The sequence below is a fragment of the Triticum dicoccoides genome, chromosome 3B (genome assembly GCF_002162155.2).
Source record: "Triticum dicoccoides isolate Atlit2015 ecotype Zavitan chromosome 3B, WEW_v2.0, whole genome shotgun sequence".
NCBI lineage: Eukaryota > Viridiplantae > Streptophyta > Magnoliopsida > Poales > Poaceae > Triticum > Triticum dicoccoides.
Genome location: NC_041385.1, coordinates 386,523,876 through 386,548,683, shown reverse-complemented (window position 1 = coordinate 386,548,683; position 24,808 = coordinate 386,523,876).

Here is a 24,808-nt window from a genome sequence, read left to right as displayed (position 1 = left end):
AAGTGAGCGATCGGTCCCACCGACTTGGCATGGCAAACTGTCTGTTTCCTTTTTGTAATGTTTCGGTCTAACCGAGATGATCGATCGGTCCCATCGAGTTTGCCTGACCAAGTCTCTGTTTGCTTATTACTGAAATCGGTCTCACCGAGTTCATGTGATCAGTCTCACCGATACGAGGTTTTTCCCCAACCCTAGCGCATCGGTCTCATCGACTTGATGTTGTCGGTCCCACCAAAATGCCTAGTATTCAAATTTTGAACCAAGCCAGTCTGACCGAGTTTAACCATTCGGTCCCACCGAGTTTGGGAATTTGTGTGTAACAGTTAGATTTTGTGTGGAGGCTATTGTCAGTGTCAAAACCGGCGGATCTCGGGTAGGGGGTCCTGAACTGTGCGTCTAAGGTCGATGGTAACAGGAGACGGGGGACACGATGTTTTACCCAGGTTTGGTCCCTCTCTATGGAGGTAATACCCTACTTCCTGCTTGATTGATCTTGACGAATATGAGTATTACAAGAGTTGATCTACCACGAGATCGATGTGGCTAAACCCTAGAAGTCTAGCATGTATGATTATGATCCTCCCCTATGGACTAAACCCTCCGGTTTATATAAACACCGGAGGGGGTAGGGTTGTACAAAGTTGGTTACAGAGAAAGGAATCTTCATATCCGAATCGCCAAGCTTGCCTTCCACGCCAAGTAGAGTCCCAACCAGACTCGGGAAGAAGTCTTCTATCTCGTATCTTCTTAGCCCAACAGTCCGGCCCATGTATATAGTCCGGCCATTCGAGGACCACTTAATCCAGGACTCCCTCAGTAGCCCCTGAACCAGGCTTCAATGACGAGGTGTCCGGCGCGCAGATTGTCTTCGGCATTGCAAGGCGGGTTCCTTCTCCGAATACTCCAACATAGTCTTCGAACATAGAAAACGTGTCCCGATCTGCAAAACAAGTACCACACACAACTGTAGAGAGTATAATATTCCACGAATCCAATCCGCTGACAACTTTTTGTAGCGTGAGATCACGTCATCGCCCGGCCATTATTTGAACCATTTTTTAGCCCGCCGATCCATATTTCGAGGTGCGGTTTCATTGGCACGTCTTGTCAAAGTAGAGATCATGTCCCCTTATTGCAGGATTCTCATCAATACGGGCATGGGTAACCTAACAGTGCCATCTTCACGACCCTTGGGGAATGGGCGAGTTTTAAGGCGAGTGGGGAGGCGCTTGATATTCACTGCCTTTATAAAGAGATAAGGATTCACCCCCTTTTCACCCACGCCTTCTCCTTCCCCTGCCCCTCCATTCTCGAGCTCCAGCCTAAGCTCTCGTCTTTTCGCCCAAAAAAGCACTCCAACCATGTCCGGGTCCGGAGCTGGAGGCAAGTGGATGGCCTCCTCCGTCAAGGAGATGGATATCACGAAGCTCCGGGAGGCCGGGTACTTGGCCAAGGAGATCGCCCATCGACTTCTGACCGAGGGACAGATCGTACCCACCCCCGAGCCAATGAGAGGGTGGTGTTCATCTCCCACTTCGTCCGCGGGCTAGGATTCCCTCTCCACCCTTTCGTCCACGGACTTATGTTCTACTATGGGCTGGACTTCCACGACTTGGCCCCCAACTCCATCCACAACATCTCGGCATTTTATTGTCGTGTGCGAGGCTTTCCTCCACATCCCACCTCACTTCGGCTTATGGCTGAAGACCTTCAATGTGAAGCCAAACATGGTGAGCGGCCAACAAGCAGAGTGCGAAGGCGCCATGGTGGGTAAGATGCCCAATGCCACATGGCCCTAAGGGTCCTTTGTGGAGATTGTCAAAGGGTGGCAGTCAAAGTGGTTCTACATCACAGAGCCGCGCGACACCAACTGGGCCGCGGCTCCCGCATTCCGGTCCGGAGTCCCGATGCCGCTCACCTCCTAGCAAGAGAAATGCCTGACCTGGTCTTCCCCGGACGAGCCGACGGCGCTCCAGACCCGCATTTAGAACATGATAAACAAGAGAATCAAGCTCGTCCACATGATCCAGGTGATGCTTGTTCGCCGGATCCTTCCATGCCAACGCCGGACTTGCCATCAATGGGAGTTCGATCCGACCAAGCACCAGACCCTACTGGAGCTCTTCGGCATGACGCACGAAGACATCTAGAAGGTGCTCTCCAACGCCAATGAGGCGCCGCCGCCCATGACCGAGGATCACAGCACGACTTAACTCACCCTGCTAGTGCTGTATGTTCTTTCATGCTTTCTAGGTATATCCTTTACTTGCATACTCGAGGAAGGGATCTAAGCCTCCCTATTAATTTTCCAGGCCTGGACAGAGATGGCGGAGCGGATTAACTATCCAGCTCCGCTGCTCGAAGGCCTAGAGATCCCGCTTCTGACGAAGATGCTGGTTCCGACGCATTATGAGGTGCCGGAGAAGAAGGCCAAGAAGAAGGCCAAGGAGACCAGAGGTGGTATCCGTCACAAGGGCAATTCGTACGTGACATCCGAAGAAGCCTAGGCTCACTCCTCCGTCGCCGAGGACAACGAGGAATAGGTGAAGGAATAAGAAAGCCACCCCCTGTGGGGGGGGGGGAGAAATAAGAGCACAGCCTCCACGCGTCTGGAGGCCGAGACGTCCAAGAAGGGGAAAACCTCCCTTCCGGACAACCCCGCAGTGGCCACCGACATCAGCTGGGAGTGGGAGCCCACTGACAAGCCCCTGGCCAATTCGTAAGTATCCGGACACGTACATATATTCGGCCTCTTTACTTCATTGTTTTAATGTGCTGGATTATGCATTTCCAGTCCGGCTCAGTCCAACCTCGAGCAATCCTTATCTTTGGAGGATTCCCTAGACCCGGCGGCGGTGGACAGCGGGACCCTTGTAGCGGCTTCCTCTCCCAGGGACCTGGATGGCATCGAGGCGTCGTCCCGAAGGATCCCAGGCCCGGGGGAGATTCAGGAGGCCGTCAGGGAGGTACCGGAGGGTGAGGCCTTGGCTGCCGGACACATGGGGGAGCAAACCCCCATGGATACTGACGATGGGGGCCGCATCCAGTTCGGCCCCCAACTGAATACAGTTACAGAGACGTATACGGCTCCGAAATCAGGCCAGCCATCTCTTTCAAAAGAAGGCGGTGCGCCTATTCCACCGGTGGCCTCTGTCCATCCAGAGGCACCGGATAACTTGCTGGAAGTGCTACAAGGCGCTTCCATTGTTGACGAACACCGTACCCTTATGGGTGCGGTGATTGAGAGGATCCAGTCCGCGAAAAGTGGATTGACCAAAGCGTGCACGAGCCTTCTAACAGGCTTTGAGGTAAGCAATGCGACTATAAAAAGAATGTCACAGTGTAGACAGTAGCCCCTGATACTCTGTCTGGTGTTCTGAAAGAAAAGCCGAACAGAGGATCAAATAATTTTCGCAGGAGTCTAACTTAATATGTCTATGTAAACAAGCAGGCATCACTGCTAGCTGCGACCTCGCATACTGCGGAAGTCTCCTGACTAAAGCAAAATCTGGAGCGGACCGAGGAGAAGCTCAGTCGCATGAAGAAGCAGCTAGAAGATAGTCAAGGTATGCAATGACCTTGAGTATATGCAGGAAGGATGAATGATTTGTTCTGACTAAAGTGCCATTTGATTTGTTAGGGGGCGGCGACTGAGTTGGAGACCCTCAAGAAGGCGCTGGCCGAGGCCGAGGAGAGAGGGGCCAAGAAAAAGGCCTCCCGTGAGCAACACGAGGCCAGGGTCAGTGATGTCCAACAAGAGCTCCAGGACGCGGTCAAGAAGTGCGAGTCCTTGGAGCGCGACCTTAAGGACCAAGGGTCCGAGCTCACCAAGGCCCGCCAAAGTGCACACGATGCCCAGGCTGAAGCCCAGGGCGCCCTCCAGGAAATCCAGGAGTCCAGAAAAATCATGGCGGGTATGCCTTTATTATGCGGAGCAAATATGTGAAGCAAAGGTTCCTTTTACTGACCCGGATTTGGAGCTCTCCAGGGGCGTTTGCAGATCTGCCGCGCAGCATTTCTGATGCGGCGGAATTTTTCCGAGCCGAAGAGGGGAGCTCTACGGAGGCGCTATTTTGGTCGCAATACCTTGCGCCAGAATATCCGGTGCCATTGAGCGATCAGCTAAAACAGCTAGTCGAACTGCACAAGGTGGGCGAACTAGCCATGAAGGATTTGATAATATGGCTATGGTATGCCGAAGCCATCCCCAGCAGCTACTTCGGGCTTGTGAAGCGGCTCGTTAGTGCCTGCCCTCGGCTAGATGCCATCAAGCGGTCAGTCTGCATCGAGGGCGCGCAAATGGCCTTCACCCGAGTCAAGATGCATTGGGCGAAGATGGACACCGTGAAGCGTATGACAGAGGGACCGCCCGCGGGCTAGGAGCACTGCACCCCTGAGATGTAGTTTGACAATGTCCTGGAGTGGTCCCACATTGTTGTGGAGCGATGTGCAAAGGATGTTATGTTTCCCTGAATACATTCATGTTATCCTGTCCTGTATTGTAAAACAAGATCGTTATATAATATAATGCTTGTTATTTAAAATTTTACCTCCTGTGCAACCATTATTGTTAAATCTGAGAGTTGTCCAGTCGTCAGCTTCTGCCCCCACGTAGGTAGTACGCGGGCATTCGGGATAAATTTAAAGATTCTTTACTCCAAAGTTTGGTCCTTAAAGGAGGTGTTTAGCGCAATGAACAAGGCAATTGGACTATACGGCTTTATCACCCTCACTTAGACATAGGAGTTTGACAACAAAAATTTAGGTGCAGCCCCTAGTGTTTAGAAGTCAGAACTTGGGATGATGTCAACACCTGATCGGATGAAAACTGATTCAACGCATAATGCGGAAAAAATCGCTAGCGATCTGTAACCTCTCAAACAGCTGACCGGCTCTCGCCTCATCATGACAGTCAGTTTTCGGCTTTCTCTACTGAGGAGCTCATCCGGACGAACTAGGACACAATTGCAGTAGTTCTCCCTTTACTACCCTAGCTGATATAGCGGAACGTAAGGTAGTAAGCACAGGAGCCGGGCAACCAAACTATTTGACCAAAGACATGATTCGGAGCCGATGCATATAATGCTATAAGTTCGAGGTGCCGAACAGTACTGTGAAAAAGTGTTCGGACTTTGTTGCCGTATTATGGAGCATAATGGAGCCCTTGGCGAAATAAGATGTACCATAGTGTACGGGTGCAATTTACGAGAATATCAAGAAAAAAAAAGTTATAGGCTAATGCCACAAAAATTGGGCCGCTAATCATTTTCCATTGTTGTTTGATTAATATGTCAAAGCATACTTTGTACAAATAGTGCGATAAGCAAAATGGCTATCTAACATGGCACGACCAAGGGAGAGCTGCGTGCGGGTCCTTAAGGCAGGCATAACGATTATTAAAGAAACCACCTGGAATTTCCCCCATACGCCCATGCTTCTTGCCGTCTTGGTGTATCTGTCCCTCTATAGGTCCGTCGATCAGGTCGCCGGGAACTACCTGGGAAAGAAAAGAGACCTGGAAAGAAAAAGTAAAAGTAAAAGTATGCGGAACCAGGGCGGTTGAGCCGCACTGTGGACCGCAATCTAGCTATGCCTCCGTCCATGCCCATGGTATTTTAAGTGCGTAGTTATGTACGCGCTGTACAAATGTCGCTGCTTGGTCGGGACTCGGACGGAGGCTAAATTCCTAGTCAAGCTCTTGACGAGCTGGACTGTCCTGCTGCAGGGTAGTTCGGACTCATTTGACAGTGTCCGAGAGCCTGGCCACTGAATTAAGGTTCTGCCTTAGAAGGCCGCTCTGTACTTCTGCTGTGAGGGCAATGGTGTGCTCCTCGGTACGGAAGGAGCGTTTCGTGTTTCCATTGACTGTTATGACACCGCGTGGTCCGGCATCTTGAGCCCGAGATAAGCATAGCATGGCACTGCATTGAATTGAGCGAATGCGATTCGTCCGAGCAATGCGTGATAGCCGATGTGGAGGCGAACGATATCAAAGATCAACTCTTCGCTTCGGAAATTGTCCAGGGATCCGAACACCACTTCCAGTGTGATTGAGCCCATGTAGCAGGCCTCTACACCCGGTATGACACCTTTAAAGGTGGTTTTGGTGGGCTTGATCCCTGAGGGATCGATACCCATTTTGCGCACTGTATCTTGATAGAGCAGGTTCAGGCTGCTGCCACCGTCCATGAGGACTCGCATCAGATGGAACCCATCAATAATTGGGTCAAGGACCAGTGCGGCTGAACCGCCATGACAGATACTGGTTAGATAATCCTTGCGATTGAAAGTGATCAGGCAGGATGACCATGGGTTGAACTTTGGGCGACTGGCTCTATCGCATAGACGTCCCTGAGCGTGCGCTTGCGCTCCCTCTTGGGGATATGGGTAGTGTATATCATGTTCACCATTTTAACTTGGGGGCGGGGGGACTTCTTCTGCCCCCTGTGTTTGGTGGCCGGGGATCCTCGTCGTCATCCTTGCTTGGGGACCCCTTCTCTTTGTTCTCGGCATTTAATTTGCCGGCCTGTTTGAATACCCAACACTCTCTATTGGTATGGTTAGCTGGTTTGTCAGGGGTGCCATGGATTTGACATGGACGATCGAGTATGCGGTCCAAACTGGACGGGTCCGGATTGTTTCTTTCGTATGGCTTTTTCCGCTGATCGGACTTAGAGCCGCGGAATCCGGCGTTGACCGCCGTGTCTTCGGTGTTGTCACCGTTGTTTCGACTCTTGTGTCTGTTGCGTCGGGGCTTGCCATTGTTGTTTCTGGTTTCAGAAGTGCCAGGTTCGCTTGTGTTGTTATTGCTACGGGCTAGCCAGCAATCTTCGCCCGCACAGAAGTGGGTCATGAGTGTCGTGAGGGCTGCCATTGACTTCAGCTTTTCTTGGCCGAGGTGTCGGGCGAGCCATTCGTCGCGGATGCTATGCTTAAAGGCTTCTAGGGCTTCGACATCTGGACAGTCGACAATCTGGTTCTTTTTAGTTAAGAACCTAGTCCAGAATTTCCTGGCTGACTCTCCGGGCTGTTGAACTATGTGACTTAAGTCATCGGCATCCGGAGGTCGGACATATGTACCTTGGAAGTTGTCGACAAAGGTGTCCTCCAAGTCCTCCCAGCTGCCAATGGAGTTTTCGGGCAGATTGTTCAACCAGTACCTAGCTGGACCTTTGAGTTTTAGCGGGAGGTATTTGATGGCGTGAAGATCATCACCGCGGGCCATATGAATATGGAGAAGAAAATCCTCAATCCATACCGCAAGGTCTGTTGTCCCATCATATGATTCGACATTCATGGGTTTAAACCCTTCTGGGTAATCATGTTCCATTACTTATCAGTGAAGCAGAGGGGGTGTGCGGTGCCTCTGTATCGGGCTAGGTCATGACGTAGCTCAGATGGAGTTCATATGAAGTCGTCGGCTCAGTCGTGATTATGTTTGTCACGTCCGGCCAGGTGGCCATCATAGCGCGTAGGGGCATGCCCCCGCGATCCATAGATCGATCTTGTCTGACCTGCTTTGTTTTCCAAGTCACGCAGCAGGTCGTGTGTGTATCCCGAGTTGTTGTGTCTCTGTTCTTGCAGCGAGGTAGTGCTAGCTGGTGTTTGTCTCGAGTTGTCGCTTTGTCCTAGCCTCATGGCGGTCTATCAGCCGCATTGTGCATTGGTAGGACAATCTCTAGCGCCTCGTCCTCGAATTGGGATAACAACTTGCGCTTCGGGTAACTTTTGGTAGGGTGCTCGAGGCGGTATTCCTCGGCTGCCAGGACAACAGTCCATCTGTCATTGAGCAGATCTTGATCAGCCTGAAGCTGCTGCTGCTTCTTTTTCAGGCTCCTTGCAGTGGCTATTAGCCGGTGCTTAAAGTGCACCTACTCGACGGGCTCCTCAGGCACGATAAAGTCTTGGTCGCCAAGGCTCACCTTGTCCTTGAAGAGAGAAAGGTAGTTACTGTCCTCCGTGTCTTCATTCGTGGCCTGTTCATCAGGGCTAGCTCGCCCATCTTCCCGTTTGTCTTGTTCGGACGTTGGCTCCACGGGGCCTTCATTGTCTTCAGCGTCGTCCGGGGTATTGTTTTCTCCTATGATGGTATTGCTGTTTTTGCCACAGCGTGGCTTAGAGCAGCGCCGCTGACGTCGACGCTTTGGCTATATCCCAGGAGGCTTATCCTCAATTGGATTTTCATTGTCGCCGTTGTTCTCTTTGGGTGTATCCACCATGTATACATCATACAAGGAGGTGGTTGTCCAGTGCCCTGTAAGTGGTGGTTTTTGTGCCTGCTCCTCTCCGGCGTCATTGTCCATACCGTCGATGTCTTCGGAGTCGTAGTCGAGCATGTCGGTTAAGTCCTCGATAGTGGCTATGTAGTGGGTGGTGGGTGGGAAGCGAAATTCTCTGTCATCAGCTTCCAGCTCAAGCCGGATATAGTTCGGCTGAGAGCCCCCGGATAAGGAGAGGGCTTTTAGTGAGTTTAGCACATCGCCAAAAGGTGAGTGCCGGAAGATGTCCGCGGAGCTGAATTCAACGATTTGCGCCCGATCAGATTTGATGGGCGCGGATGCACGTGGTTCGGAACCTATGGCCGGAGACAAATCCGAGGTTCCGATGACACAGGGTCCACTCGAGCTTGGATATTTGTGTGGCTCTATCGCCGCTGAGTGTGCGGCTTCCGTGGCAGGGTAAAGCTTCCCGTCCTCAGACAACACAATCTGCTCCAGATCTAGGGCCGGAGCGGGCATAGGTGTTGTCCCCTGAGCGCGGCCTGATGAAAGATTTATGTCATGTTCATCGAGGCGGTGGGGAACGACTGGCAAGGGCTCAAATCCATCGAAGATCAAGTCTCCACGGATATCGGCAATGTAATTCAAGCTTCCAAACCTGACCTGACGGCCAGGGGCATAGCTATCGATCTGCTCCAGATGGCCAAGCGAGTTGGCCCGCAGTGCGAAGCCGCCGAATACGAAGATCTGTCCGGGGAGAAAAACATCCCCCCTGGACCGCATTGTTGTAGATGATTGATGGAGCCATCAAACCTTTTTGTGGCGACGCAGCGGAACTCTCAATGAAAGTACCAATGTCGGTGTCAAAACTGGCGGATCTCAGGTAGGGGGTCCCGAACTGTGTGTCTAAGGTCAATAGTAACAGGAGACGGGGGACACGATGTTTTACCCAGGTTCGGGCCCTCTCTATGGAGGTAATACCCTACTTCCTTCTTGATTGATCTTGATGAATATGAGTATTACAAGAGTTGATCTACCACGGGATCGATGTGGCTAAACCCTAGAAGTCTAGCCTGTATGATTATGATCCTCCCCTATGGACTACACCCTCCGGTTTATATAGACACCGGAGGGGGCTAGGGTCGTACAAAGTCGGTTACAAAGAAAGGAATCTTCCTATCCGAATCGCCAAGCTTGCCTTCCACGCCAAGTAGAGTCCCATCTTGTAACATCCCAAATTTTCAATTTGGAATGTTATACATTAGATCATCATTGCATATCATATTTATTGCATTTTGGTTTGATCCTAGAAATTTCACGCAACTCAAGGACCCACAGAGAGAGTTGGGGATTTCGTTATTTTCTTATTTGAGATTTCTCAAAATTTGAAAATAGGATCATTTGATTTTAATTATTTTATCTTCAAATATTTCAATTATAAAAATAAGAGAGAGGGAATAAAATGACTTTCGCAAAATAAATAAATATTGAGGATTTAATAATAAAGTCAAATAAGATTTTATTTCGGAGTTTCATCGCTATTTTATTTGAATTAGGAAAAACGCGCGTTTTTCAAAATTGCATTTAGGGCCCAAATAAATGTTCATCTTATCCAGTTTATTTTTAGAGGACGGGGAAAATTTATTTCGGGATTTTTGGAGTCCATTTAGTATATCTTCTATTTCTTTTTCTGTGCGTCCGAATATTTAAAAAAAAACGAATCGACTCATTTCACCGTGGGCGACCAGGACTCCCTCTCCGCCCGGCCTTATAAGCCGCAACCCTGCCGCCAACCCACCCAGCCCGTGCCCCGCGCAAACCCTAACCCTAGCCACCAGCCGCCGCCTGCGCCGCGCGCTGCCGCCGCCGCACCAGAGCCGCCCCGCCGCCGCTGCCGTCTCGCCGGAGCCACCGGAGGAAGCCGCCGCCACCTCGGTTTTTTCTGAAACCCTAGATCCATTTTTTTAGATCCGGTTCGGTTTATTTTCTTCCCTTTTTGGAAGGGTGCTTTCCAAGCTCATTTGTGGCAGAAGTTGACATTTCCTTCTCCATTCTGTTATTCCAATGATCTATCTTCTATTCTTTCTTTCGGAGGCATTGTGATGTTGCTCTTTTCACTCATCATCTCGAATTGTGAGGATCATGTTCTTTTTGTGCTTATCCATTTAACCGGAGTGTTATGTTCTCTGCTAAGTTCTTTTCATCTTATCAAGTCTCGCAATTCTTTTCAACCAGAGTGGTTCCAATTCCTTCTTGTCCATTGTACTCGTCATTCATAGCTTTGCAACCTCCAAGGTTCAAATGGTGTTCCTTCTTTCTATTCTCTACCGCAGTGCTCTCAATTGTGTTCAACTCCGTTGTGTTCTTTCTTTCAACTTTTCAACCTCTCAAGGTTCGTGGTTTCACTCGTTCGTCAAAGAAGCAACTTAGTTTTACCTCCTCTCTTCCTCTTCCGTTTTCTCTCCGGTGCCATCCTAGATCTCAGGACGAGATCATCTCGTAGTGGTGGAGTGTTGTAACGCCCCAAGACCGGAGCCTAAGATGCCTTCCAGGGTTTTCGAGTTTCGTTGTGTGATTTTGGTTGGTTCGTGCATTCATCTCTGCATCATGTGCATTGCATCACGTCATCATGCCATCATGCCTTTTAATTTTTTAAAACTCAACTAAACAAATTGTATGGATATCCGATCGATTTAAATCGAGGGATATTCACATGGTGATTTCTCTTTAAAACATATTCAAAGTCTCCTACTATTATTAGGGAGCTATAATAAATATTTCATTTTTAAAATTGATCATAACACACTTGCAAAATAAATCCCATGCCTTTCTATGTAAACCCTTGGCCTCAACTATTCCCATAATTTCTTTCATCATTTTTCGGAGCTCCACCAAAAATCCGAACATTTTTGGACCTTCCTTTCATCAAGTCCTAGTTCAAACCCATTTGAATTTCAATTGAGTTTGAATTTAAATCTTTCGGTCATGTCCACTTCTATTTTTCTTGGAACGAGCATATTTTTGCGAGTCCGGGAAAATTACCCCCGTGCGCAAATTCTTTCCCGAACCCTCTCTCCTTTTTTTTCACCTCTCTTATAATTTTTCTGCTAAGAAAATATAAGAGAGAGAGAAGAGAGAGACAGCCCAGCCGCAACCTGCAGCCAGGCCATCTAGGCCCATCCGCAGCCCAGCTTCTCCATAGCCCAGCCGGCCGGCCTCTAAGGCCCAGCCCACCTAACCCCCTCTCTAACCCTAGCCCGACCGCTCCCAGCGCAGCTCTGCTCGATCCCTTTCTCCTCCCCTCGTTCCTCCTCCAGCGCCGTCACACGCACTCCCGCATCTCTCCCTCCTCGTGCTGCACCCCCCTTCCCGATCCTCCCGCATCTCTCCCTCTCCCTCGCTCGTGCCCACCATCGCCTTGCCCAACCACCTCCTCGCCATCGTCCATGTCCACGGCTGCGCCCCGTTGAACCGCGCTCAACCTCCCTGCACTCCTCCCTCCTCTCGCTCGCCCCGCTCCTCCCGATCCATCTGCGCCGAGCCCCGCGGCCGCTTCGTCCATGTCGCCCCGCGCCTCCGTCCCGCGAGACCGCCCGCTCCTTCCATGGCCACGCCTCGCCGTCCGAGCTGCTGGTCCCGTCGGCCTGCCACCGCGCCTCCTCGCCGAGGCCACCTGGTTCATCCTCCACGCCATGGCCAACCCGACCCCAAGCTCCTGCTGTAGCCGCTTCTTCCCAGCTCCGCCCCTACTTCTCCGGCTTCGTCCTCGACCGGACAGCATCGACCGAGCCGCTCCTTCCGCCGCCATGGCCTTGCGCCTCTCCGTCGACCACCAGGGTCCTCCCCTGCCGCCGCCTTGGTCCCTGCCGGAGCTCTTCTGCCCATCATAGACAGGAGCTGGAGCACCTTACCGCATCGCTGCCGTGCCCCATCGCTCGCCTCACCGCAACCACCATCGCCTCCTTGCTGCTACCCACCCGAGGCCTTTTGTGTTGTTCTGGATCTCGCCGAGACCCCCCTTGGATTTTGGTAAGTAGCATGAGGACCAAGGACTCGGAGCAACCGGTCTGTCAAGTTTCTCAGAGACCACATGGACGCCAAGTACCACGACGTTGACGACCCCTCAAGTTCGACTACCGTTGCCATGTACCACTACCGTCGCAAGCACCGAGACCAGCAAGTCCGAAGACCCCAAGTACCACGACTACCCTCAAGGACGTTGGCTCCGTCAAGTTCGACTACTACTCGTGTACGACTACCGCCGACATGAACAACTACTTCCACTACGAGATGTACCACTACCGTCGCCACGTGAACAACTACTTCCCCTACGACCCGTGAACGACTACTTCCTTCGTCGAACCCGAACCGCTCCGAAATGCACGCTTCAAAGGTATAACGACGAGATGACCGACCGTGATCGAATGCATGTGTTGTATGAGATATACTATATGTTTGCACCGTGTCCGATTTGCCCCTCTTTTGCCATGCCACCGTCCCGTGGGAACCCGGAAGTCGGAGCACCCCACCATCTTTGCATGTTGTGCACATCCGCACACTTCTCTCTTGCATCGGTATCTCAATCGAGTTACCGGAACCGATATGTTGCCGTGGCACCATTTTCGGATATGCTGCCGTGGCACCATTTTCATTATCGTTGCCGTGGCACCCCTTTGTTCTGCCATGGTGACCAAATGCGCCCTATCATTTAGATGTCAACATTTTCATAAAATTGCATAAACTTGTATATGTCATCTACATCATGATAACAACATTTAAAATGCTTAAAACTGTGTTTGCTTTAAACTACTAAATAACATATGGGGATTTTCCGGAATTGTTGTTTGTTATTTCCGGCCTCATTTAAACTTGCCTAAATAGTTAGTTTACTTATGGTTCACCCCTTGCCATGTTAATTAACATTTAATATTTGTTGAGTATCATAACCGAGAGAGAACTAAATAATTGATGTGGTGTTCCGTCAATATGCAACTCATTGCATATTGAGATCCACTTAATTTGTAGTATGGTTTGTTGCATTTTGCCATGCCATGCCTATTTAAACCGGACATGCATCATACTTGATTGTGCATCATGCCATGTTTATGTGATGTTTGTTTACCATATTGTTTGCTTCTTTCCGGTTTGCTTCTCTCGTTAGCTTCAGTTTCATTCCGGAGTTGTGAGGATTCGTTCGACTACGTCCGCTTGTCTTATTCATGGACTCGTTCTTCTTCCTAGCGGGATTTCAGGAAAGATGACCATTACCCTCGATATCACTTCTATCTTTGCTTGCTAGTTGCTCCGTTCTATCGCTATGATGCGCTACCAATCACTTGTTTACCATGCCTCCCATATTGCCATGTCAGCCTCTAACCTTTTTCACCCTTCCTAGCAAACCATTGCTTGGCTATGTTACCGCTTTGCTTAGCCCCTCTTATAGCATTATTAGTTGCAGGTGAAGTTGAAGATTGCTCCATGGTGGACATGATTATGTTGGGATATCACAATATCTCTTATATTATTAATGCATCTATATACTTGGTAAAGGGTGGAAGAATCGGCCTTTTGCCTGGTGTTTTGTTCCACTCTTGCCGCCCTAGTTTCCGTCATACCCGTGTTATGTTCCTGGATTTTGCGTTCCTTATGCGGTCGGATGATTTATGGGACCCCCTTGACAGTTCGCTTTGAATAAAACTCCTCCAGCAAGGCCCAACCTTGGTTTTAGCATTTGCCTCACCTAGCCTTTTTTTCCCTTGGGTTTCCGGAGCCCGAGGGTCATCTTTATTAACCCCCCCGGGCCAGTGCTCGTTGTGAGTGTTGGTCCAAACTGTCGGCCGCCGGAGCCCACTGACATATCTTTCGGTCATTGTTTTGTTTTATTTGTTGTATTCGAGTTGCTTCGAAGTCAAAGGTTGAATCCATACCTTTCATAAACGGTGTTCTCATATTGCTATGTGAATACTAATCCTTCTTGATCATCGAGGTCATCATGTTAATTCTTTTCCAACTGGTGTGCTTCTCTTCAAGTGGATCCAATCATTCTCCCCATCCGCAAGATCAATTCTAAGTTTTCTCAACGGTGTTTGTTTCATCTGCCCCAAGTTGCCTTTGTTTTTCCCGCCCTCCCACCCTTTTTCTTCGAGGACTCAGATTTCTTAATCAAGTATCCTTTTATTGATGAGAAGTCTCTTCATTCTTTTCCGTCAATGTTCCTACCCGGTGATTTTCATGAAGTTGGCCAGGAGTTTCAAGTTCATCATTCTTCATTCTTGTTTTCTTCTCCGGTGGTTTTAACTCAAGCTTTCGGTGTTGATCATATCCTTTTTCCTCGTTCAAATGCTATCCCATGCCGGTGCATCTCATAATCGTTCACCTCTCTCTCTTCATATCCAAAGTGCCAAAGATATCTTAGAAGATTCGTGTTTCCATTCTTAATCCGTTCAAGCTATTTGGAGATTGTTATCTCATTCAAGCCATTTAATTCAACCGGTGCAATCCCCCTTTCAATCAATCCTTCAACGGTGTTTCTTTTGAGCGGGCCCTAACCCACAGGTCTTTTCCCAGGATCTTACCTGACTCTTCTAATTTTCCCGGAGCTATTCCCAAATTCATTTCAAAGTTTGACGTAAGAATGAATTATCATCAGTCAAATGTCACGCCCAATATGCGACCCTATCCAAAAGGAACTCGAAGGTCCCACCAAGGATAGACCCACATATTGAAACGCTTTTGCAAGGTGGATATCATTGCATCAACATTACATAATAGATGGGGATACATACATAAGGCATACAATGCCACACGAATAGAACATCACAACACATTAGAGCATCATCCGTCTACGGATGAATCACAAACAGAAACTCAAACGACATCCACCCTGCTAGCGCAGGCTGCCGACCTAGAACCTATCCCCTGATTGAAGAAGCAGAAGAAGAACTCAACGCAAGCAAGCATCGCTCTCGCGTCATGATCATCGCATAACCTGTTCCTGCAACTGTGGTTGTAGTAATCTGTGAGCCACGAGGACTCAGCAATCCCATTACCATGGGTATCAAGACTAGCAAAGCTTAAAGGGAAAGGAAGGGGTAAAGTGGTGAGGTTGCAGTAGCGACTAAGCATATATGGTGGCTAACATACGCAAATACGAGCGAGAAGAGAACAAGCGGAACGGTCGAAGCTAACAATGATCAACAAGTGATCCTGAACTCCTACCTACGTCAAGCATAACCCAGAAACCGTGTTCACTTCCCGGACTCCGCCGAGAGGAGACCATCACGGCTACACACGCGGTTGATGCGTTTTAATTCGGATCTGGTGTCAAGTTATCTGCAACCGGACATTAACAAATTCCCATCTGCCTATAACCGCAGGCATGGCTTTCGAAAGATTATACCTTGCAGGGGTGTCCCAACTTAGCCCATGACAAGCTCTCGCGATCAACGAAGGAATAGACCTTCTCCTAGGAAGACCCGATCAGACTCGGAATCCCGGTTTACAAGACATTTCGACAATGGTAAAACAAGACCAGCAAAGCCGCCCGATGCACCGACAATCCCGATAGGAGCTGCACATATCTCGTTCTCAGGGCAACACCAGATAAGTCAAGCTACGAGTAAAACCAGCCCTCGAGTTGCCCCGAGGTGGCCCCGCAGGCTGCTCAGTTCGGACCAACACTTAGACAAGCACTGGCCCGAGGGGGCTAAAATAAAGATGACCCTTGGGTTGGCCGACCCAAGGGAAAGGGATAGGTGGTGGTGAGGCAAATGGTAAAACCAAGGTTGGGCCTTGCTGGAGGAGTTTTATTCAAAGCGAACTGTCAAGGGGGTCCCATAAATCACCCGACCGCGTAAGGAACGCAAAATCCGGGAACATAACACCGGTATGACAGAAACTAGGGCGGCAATAGTGGAACAAAACACTAGGCAAAAGGCCGAGTCTTCCACCCTTTACCAAATATATAGATGCATTAATAATATAAGAGATACTATGATATCCCAACCAAAATCCTGTTCACCATGGAGCAATCTTCAACTTCACCTGCAACTAGCAACGCTATAAGAGGGGCTGAGCAAAGCGGTAACATAGCCAAGCAACGGTTTGCTAGGAAGGGTGTCAAAGGTTAGAGGTTCATGGCAATTTGGGAGGCTTGAAGAACAAGTGATAGGTAGCGCAGTATAGCGATAGAACAAATCAACTAGCATAGCAATGATAGTATTGAGATCCAGGGTAGCGGTCATCTTGCCTGAAATCCCGCTAGGAAGAAGAACGAGTCCATGAAGAAGACAACCGGACGTAGTCGAACGAATCCTCACAATCGCAACATTATCGGAACTAAGAAGCAACAACGGAAAGAAACAAACAACATGGTAAACACACAAGCATAATCATGGCATGATGCACAATCAAGTATGATGCATGTCCGATTTAATGAGGCATGGCATGGCAAAGTGCAACAAACAATACTACAAGTTAAGTGGAGCTCAATATGCAACGAGTTGCATATTGGCAAAACACCACAACAATTATTTAGTTCATCTCGTTTAAGCTACCAAACAATATTAAATGTTGTTAAACATGGCAATGGGTGAAACATATGAAAACTACCTATCTAGGCAAGTTTAAATGAGGCCGGAAATAACAAACAAGAATTCCGGAAAATCCCCATATGCAAATTATGGATTCGGTACTGTTCTGCCCTAAACACAATTTTAATGTTCTGAAATAGGAAAATAAAGTGCACCATGTTAATCTAGGCATTTTTCCACCCCATTTACATATAAAGTTTATTAAATTCGGACCTACGGTTATTTAGTTATGAAATAAATCATTTTAACATGGCATAGGAGCAAATTTAAGCAAACAACATGTTAAACATTTTAAACATAGATGAAAATGGCATATTATTGATCTACACAATTTTCTGAGCATTTTACATATATAATTTGTTTTAATCCGATGCACAGTTGAGGAGTTATTATATGCATGAAGTTTAGGGGGTTTTCTGTAAAACAGTAAATCCTGGATAATAGTTAAATTCGTAGCAGGGAAAAAAACACAACGGGCTGAAACCGGCTGGGCCAACAGTGCACAGGAGGGGGCTGGAGGGGCGCTCACCCATGGGCTCTTGGCCCGGCTCGGAGGAGGGGCTTGGCAGGCCGGAGGGAGCAGGCCGGCCCGCTCTGCTTGGCCTTGGGCGAGGCCGGCCCACGAGGCGCTAGAGGCGTCGTGCCTGTCCCGATCCGGCTGGATCGAGGCAGGGACAAGCCCGGCGGCGGCTATGGGTGACAGCTTCGGCGACGCGGGGAGGACGCCAGGAGGCACGGGACTCGCCGGGGATGGGTGCCGGAGGCCGAGCCTTGGCCGGATCTGGCGGAATGGAGGACCGGCAGAGAGGGACGGCGACTCCGGCGGAGCTCCATGGCAGCGTAGGGAGGTGGCGACAGCGAGGCTCCGAGGGCGATGGGGAGGCTACACGAAGGCGGCGGTGCCCGGGCGGCGACGGATCTGGGGTCCGGCGCGACCACAGTCTTCCGACGAGGCGACAAGGACGATGGCCGGCGACGAGGAACTCGGGATCGAGGGTCTCCTCCCCTTGATCCAGAACGGGACGGAGGAGGCGGGCGGCCAGGCGGGCTCGCGCGGGCGAGGACGGGCTGCAGCGGTGCGGCTTCGGGCCCAGGCGGGCCCTGGATGGGCCTGGGAGGGCCGTGCGGGAGGTGGAGAGAGGCAGGGCAACGTGGAGCTCGGCGGTTGGAGGAGAGTGGCGGCAGGGTCGACGTGGCGCACCCGGATTGGCCGGAACGCGTGGCGACGGCGGCGCCAAGTGGCGGGAGGAGGCTGGGGGGCGCGGAAATGGAGGAGGAAGGTAGGAGAAGGCCAAAATGGGCAAGGGGGTTGTTTATATAGGGTAAGGCTAGGGTTAGGGGGGTTTGGGGCGTTTCGGAGCCTCGGATCGCCATCGGAGGGCTTCGGATCGGAGGAGGGTTTAGGTGGGCTGCAGGTGGGCTGAGAAGAGGGGTTGGGCTGAGAGAAGAGGAGAGAAAGAGAGGCCCGGCGGTAGTTTCGGAGACCGAAAGGTCCGACGATTAAACCAGCTATATTGCGGTTGTAGGTTTAATGGTTGGGCTATCAAATGGACTCCGAATGCGACGAAACTTGGCAGGCGGCCTGTCTACACTATAATAAGACCGCACGACAAGTTGCAACCCATTCCGAGAACATTTTCATGCCACTTATAAAATAATATTTCGGAGGTGCCGCGGGCGCGTGCGAGTGTGTCTGGACTCCGAACGGACAACGAAGAGAACCGGCGGAACACGAACGGATGCAAGTTTTGAAAAAATGACGGCAACGAAGTGCCGATGCAATGCGGATGATGCTATGAGATGAGATGCATAACAAGAACAAAATGCAAAACAACAGACAAAAACCCAACCACGGAGGAAATAACAAATCACATCTCCGAAAAAGGCAAGAGTTGGAGTTACGAATATGGAAAGTTGTATCCGGTGCGTTACAACACTCCACCACTACGAGAGGATCTCGTCCCGAGATCTAGGATGGCACCGGAGGGAAAAGGAAGAGGAAGATAAGCGGTAAAGCTAAGTTGCTTCTTTGACAAACGAGTGAAACCAATGAACCTTGAGAGGTTAAAAAGTTGAAAGAAAGAACACAACAGAGTTGAACACAATTGAGAGCACTGCGGTAGGAACTTGCCGCGACGCGCCACGTGTCCCGGCAAGGCCCGGTGAGCGACAAGCTTCCGGGCGCGGCAAGACAACGGCCGCGGCAAGGCGCTTGCCGCGGCAGGCTGCCACTCTGTACCCACGCTCCAGCACATCCACCAACGTGTCGCCATGAGGCCTTTCCAGGCGCACGTGGCGGGAGGCTATGCAGCCAGCGGTGCGCAGTGGCAAGCGGCGCTGACAAGACTGCCATCATGGCGAGCGGTGGCGTCCCTGACGGTCCCTTTTTGCACTATTTGGGCGACGCAGACGGGCATTTAATGCCTTTGTCACCTGCCGTCAGGGTTAGGTAGGATACACTGTACAGGTAGCTGTACCAACCACCCCTCTTTTTCCATTTTTACCCTTGTCTACTTTGCCACATGTCGGTGACCCCTTGAGCATATAAAAGGAGGCCCAGGCGCAACGTAGAGGGGGGTTCGGGACGAAACCAGAAAACGCTCACACTCGGTCTCGTTAGCAGCTCGAGTGTACTGTAGCACTCAGCGCTCCTGAGCAAGAACTCAATATCATCAGACATGCAGCAGTAGGAGTGTTATCTCTTCGGAGAGCTCCGAAGCTGGGTAAACTGCTCGTGTGCTTCGCCTCGATCCAATCTTCGTGCGATCTCCGCCCCCCGCCGAACCGAAAGGGGCTCGGTCCGCCGGTCCCATAGGTGTTCGTGGATCTGTTTCCCCGACATCTTTGGCGCGCCAGTGTCAGGACCCCGACTCGATGTCACACCGATCTAACTTGTAACACCTCATATCACTTTGCGGCCTCACGCACGGTATCCCCATGGGTGTCGCCTTACCTTTGCCCGGGACCGTTTGCGCCTTTTGGCTCACGTATATGATAGTGTCGCTAGCATCCATATGATAAAGAGCCCGGGCTGACATGACTAGTCGTAAACCCAAAGTGGCACAGACTTACAGGGACAGGCATCCATGACCCAGCTTCGAACGTGTCGGTCATCAGCAAGTGGGTCCGGGCTGTAGCACTGGGCTAGCAGGACTCCGGTAAACCGGGCTGTAGCGGGCTAACAGGACTCCGGTACTCAATGCGTGACATTTCCCCGAAGGGACAGACACCGGAACGAAGAAGGACACATGCCGGCCAGCCTAAGTGTTCCAGAGCAGTAGCAAGCTACCATGGCTCAGCGGTAACACTAGGAGACATTTCCCGGTAAGAGAGGCTACTAAAGATAAACAACTAGATAGTCAGATCCCACACATACCAAGCATTTCAATCATACACACAATATGCTCGATATGTGCAAATACAACAAGGCATCACAACATGACTCTACGACACAAGTACTTTATTTAAGGCTCAGAGAGCCATACATAACATACACAAAAGTACGGGTCACACGACCCAGCATTCAAGTCATACAGTCATACAAACCAGCAGCGGAAGTAACTTGTCTGAGTACAGACAACTAGAAAGATAAAAGAGGCTTGGAAAGCCTAGCTATACTACGTGGTCCTTCACAAGCTCAGGATCACCACCTGGGCCTTAGCCTACTCATTGATGTCAACGTCTACGTAGAACCCATCAGAAGGGGTTGCAGCGTCTTCTGTAAAAATGTAAATTATAGCAACATGAGTACAAAGGTACTCAGCAAGACTTACATCAGATCCTACATACATGCACATTATCAAGAAGGGTTGGTGGAGTTGTTGCAGCAAGCCAGCTTTGACTCTTGGCTAGGCTAACCTACGAGACTCCAACTCGAAATGGTTTTGCGCCAACGAGTCCACTACTCACCAATTCAATACACTACCGGGGACCCACCTCCGTCTTCCTACGGAAGAGCCATCCTCGGCACTCACACTTATCTTGAGGCTTTTAGTAGTTTCCATTTACTTGTCTATGAACTGTATAGGCAACCAAGTAGTCCTTTACCGCGGACGCGGCTATTCGAATAGATCATGATAACCCTGCAGGGGTGTACTTCTTCATACACGCTCTCACCACTTACCGTCGTTTACACGATATGTACTCGGCAACCTTCAAGCGGAAGCCCAACGTGGGTGTCGGCCACGACCTACCTAATCACCTAAGCCTCCAGTCCAGGTTTATCGCCTATCCAGGTTCCATCCGCAGGGAGTCCGGCCGAGGTTTCCCATACGGCCCCGAACGATGTGAACAGGGTTCCTGAGATACCTAACGGGTATTCGGTACACCCGGCCACGTACCTACCGCATCACAGCCCACCCCTACGGTCAGCGCTGTCCACGGCCTCCAGTAGGCTACAAACACCAGAAACTACTTGCAACTCCTGGACGGAGAACTAGGGTGAATAAGAAGCCGAGAGGGTCCATTGGTTTCGGGCCCAATGCATGGTAGTAGCTGATTCTTAAATCACACATACAGATCTCAGTGCTTAAGGTCGGCTTCAATGAAACAACCCACCATGTACTCCTACATGGCCTCTCATCGATACCTTTACCAAATCGTGTTCACCACACCACTCTCATTACCGACATAATCATTTCACTCTAGCCCATCACCCAGATGAACCAGACCTGACACGACTCTAAGCATAGCAGGCATAGCAAGGCAGGAACAACACATACATATGGCTCAATCAACTCCTACACATGCTAGTGGGTTTCATCTAGTTACTGTGGCAATGACAGGTCATGCAGAGGAAGTGGGTTCAACTACCGTAGCACACAGCAGTTTGAAACGCGTTGTCTTAATGCAGTAAAAGAGAGCAGGAGCGAGAACATGGGATTGTATCGATATGATCAAAAGGTTGGTTGCTTGCCTGATGGTTCGATGCACTGATACGGTTCTTCGTTAGGGTAATCACGATACTCCTCGGAGGCAGATCCTGCCGCAAAGAACACCGATACACAACCGTCACCAAACAATGTGCAACAATATGATGCATGCATGAAACATAGCAATATGAGTGTGTTGGGCTAATGCAACTAAGACCAGAAGGGTTTGAACTAATTTGAATCAAAGATTCAAATTTCAAACTCAAACATGGCCCTTTAAAGTGCTTTTCCTTGTTCTGCATTAAACATCAGGTTAACTTGTTTAATCATGCATGAAAGTAGTACAGATGGATAGATTGGATTTTTCTGATCATTTTTCATATATAATTTGTCTGATTTGGAGTTACAGAATAAAAGTTATGAATTTTTGAAGTTTAAATTATATTCTAGAATTTCCTATATTAGAATAATTCCAGAAAATCAATTATTGCGTCAGCCTGACGTCAGTGTGACGTCAGCAGGTCAACGGAACACGTCCGGGTCAAACCTGACAGTGCGTCCCGCATGTCAGGGTGATTAAATTAATTAAAGTTTAATTAAAACTAAGCCTGTTTAATTAACAGGGCTGGGCCCCACCTGTCATTGACTCAGGGGAGTCAACCAGGGCCCACCCGTGGTCAAACCCGGGTCGGCTGCACCGGCGTTTAGCCACCGGCGAGCCCGACGCGGCGGTGGAAGTGGTTTTGGCCGTTTCGGCCACCAAATGGGTCACGGAGACCACCGGAGTGGAGCTGAGGACGAGCCGCAGCTCTTGGTGGAGTCCGTTGGGGTCGGGGTGGCCGGAGTTGGCGCCGGCGACGACTTTGGCGGCCACCGGAGTTCGGGTGAAAGCGAACTCGGCCTAGGGTGTGCGAGGATGTGCGGGAAGTGCACGGTTGGGCCCAACGCAGCGTGGTGAGTGCGTTGGACACCGTGGGTTGGCCGGAGGATGGCCGGGAGCACGTCGGCGATGAGATCCGCGGCGGTGCGTGCGTGTGATCTTCGTGCGGTGGCTACACGGCTCGGGAATGAGAGAGGGAGGGTCGGAGGGGTAGCTAGGCTCACAGCGCTCCCGTAGAGGCCACCGGCGGGGTTGGGGACGAGCTGAGGCGGCGACGGCGTTGAAGGGGATCTCCGGCGACGGCGAGCTCGGGCGAGGTCGGTGCGGTGGTCTCGGGCCGCACGAGCGCACGGGGCTCGGCTAGCTCGATGAAGTGGACGACGGCGGAGCTCCTGGACACGGCGGCACGGCGTGGGGTTGCCGGAGGGCATGGCTACGGCGAGGGGGTGGCGGCGATGGCGTCGGCCATGGCGTGGGAGAGCGAGGGAGAGGAGCTGGAGAGGAGAGGCGGTGTCTGGGAGGTTCGGGAGAGAGAGAGAGGCCGATTCACGGCGTTAGCCGGGCGAGGGAGGCGGCGAGGCGGCGAGCAGGTGCGTGGCACCCATGCGGTGCTCGCCGTCGAGCACCTGCCTGCCTGCCTGGCCGGCAAGCAGCTCGCTGGCGCGGTGCTGGGCTGGGCCGGCAGGTGGGCCGGGTGCTGGGCGCCAGGTAAGCTTTTTCCATTTTTTTTCTGTTTTCTGTTTTGCTAATACTTCTGCAACTTTGTTGAATTAAATAAAATACTTAGGCTACTCCTAAAATCACCAAACTACCCCTGGTCCATAGTTGGATTATTTCCAACATGAAACATTTTAGTTTGGAGTTATTTGAGCATTTAAATATTTTATATAATTTTAAATGCCCAAATTCAAATATTTATGATTTAATTCAAAACCCTAAGATGGCCTAGGAAAATGTGCACCACTTTTGGCAGAGGTTCTGAACCAAGACAAAAAAATGATGGGCATTTTAGAAGGGCATTTCAGGTTCATTGAAAATATTTTTAGTAACCCTAGTTGGTTTCAGAGGGGGCTGGGGGTTCTGTCATCCCCATTTCAAGTTTCTGATGAAGAATAGACATGATGCAACACTCTAATGCATGAACTAGCTAGGGTGTGACAACTCACCCCCACTCAAAAGAATCTCGTCCCGAGATTTGGGTTCCTCCGGAAAGAAGGCGGGATACTCAAGTCAAAGACGATCCTCCCTTTCCCAAGTTGCTTCATCCTCAGAATGGTGCGACCATTGTACTTTGAGAAACTTGATATTATGACGTCGAGTGGTACACTCGGCCTGATCGAGGATACGAATGGGGTACTCTCGATATGTAAGATTATCTTGGAGATCAAGTGTTTCGTAGTCCACTCCACGAATAGGATCCGAGAAGCAACGCCTGAGTTGAGAAACGTGGAAGACATCGTGGACTCTGGAGAGGTGCGGAGGTAGTTCCAACTGGTAGGCAACTTCTCCTCGTTTGGCGAGAATGCGAAAAGGTCCAATGTAACGAGGAGCCAATTTGCCTTTGATACCGAAACGATGGGTTCCCTTCAAAGGGGTAACCCGAAGGTAAGCCTTCTCGTCAACCTCGAAAGTCATAGCCTTATGTTTTCGGTCATATTGACTCTTTTGACGAGATTGGGCTGTTTTCAACTTTTCACGAATGATGCGAACTTGTTCTTCTGCTTCCTGAATCATATCCGGGCCAAAGAATTGTCTTTCCCCGGTCTCTGACCAGTTAAGGGGTGTTCGACACCGTCGTCCATAGAGAACTTCAAAAGGGGCTTTACCCAAGCTAGATTGATAGCTGTTGTTGTAAGCGAATTCGGCAAATGGAAGGCACTTCTCCCAATCCATTCCGAAAGAGATAACAGAGGCTTGAAGCATGTCTTCTAGAATCTGGTTGACGCGTTCTACTTGACCACTCGATTGAGGGTGAAAAGCGGTGCTAAAGGAGAGACGGGTTCCCATAGCATTTTGGAAACTTTCCCAAAATCGAGAGGTGAAAATACTTCCTCGATCCGAGTTAATTTCCAAAGGAACACCATGGAGAGACACTATTCGGGAGATGTATAGGTCTGCCAGCTGACTAGCGGTTATACTCTCACGAACAGGTAGGAAATGGGCTACTTTGGAAAGACGATCAACAACGACAAAGATAGCATTATTCCCTCTCTTGGTCCTGGGAAAACCGGTAATGAAATCCATACC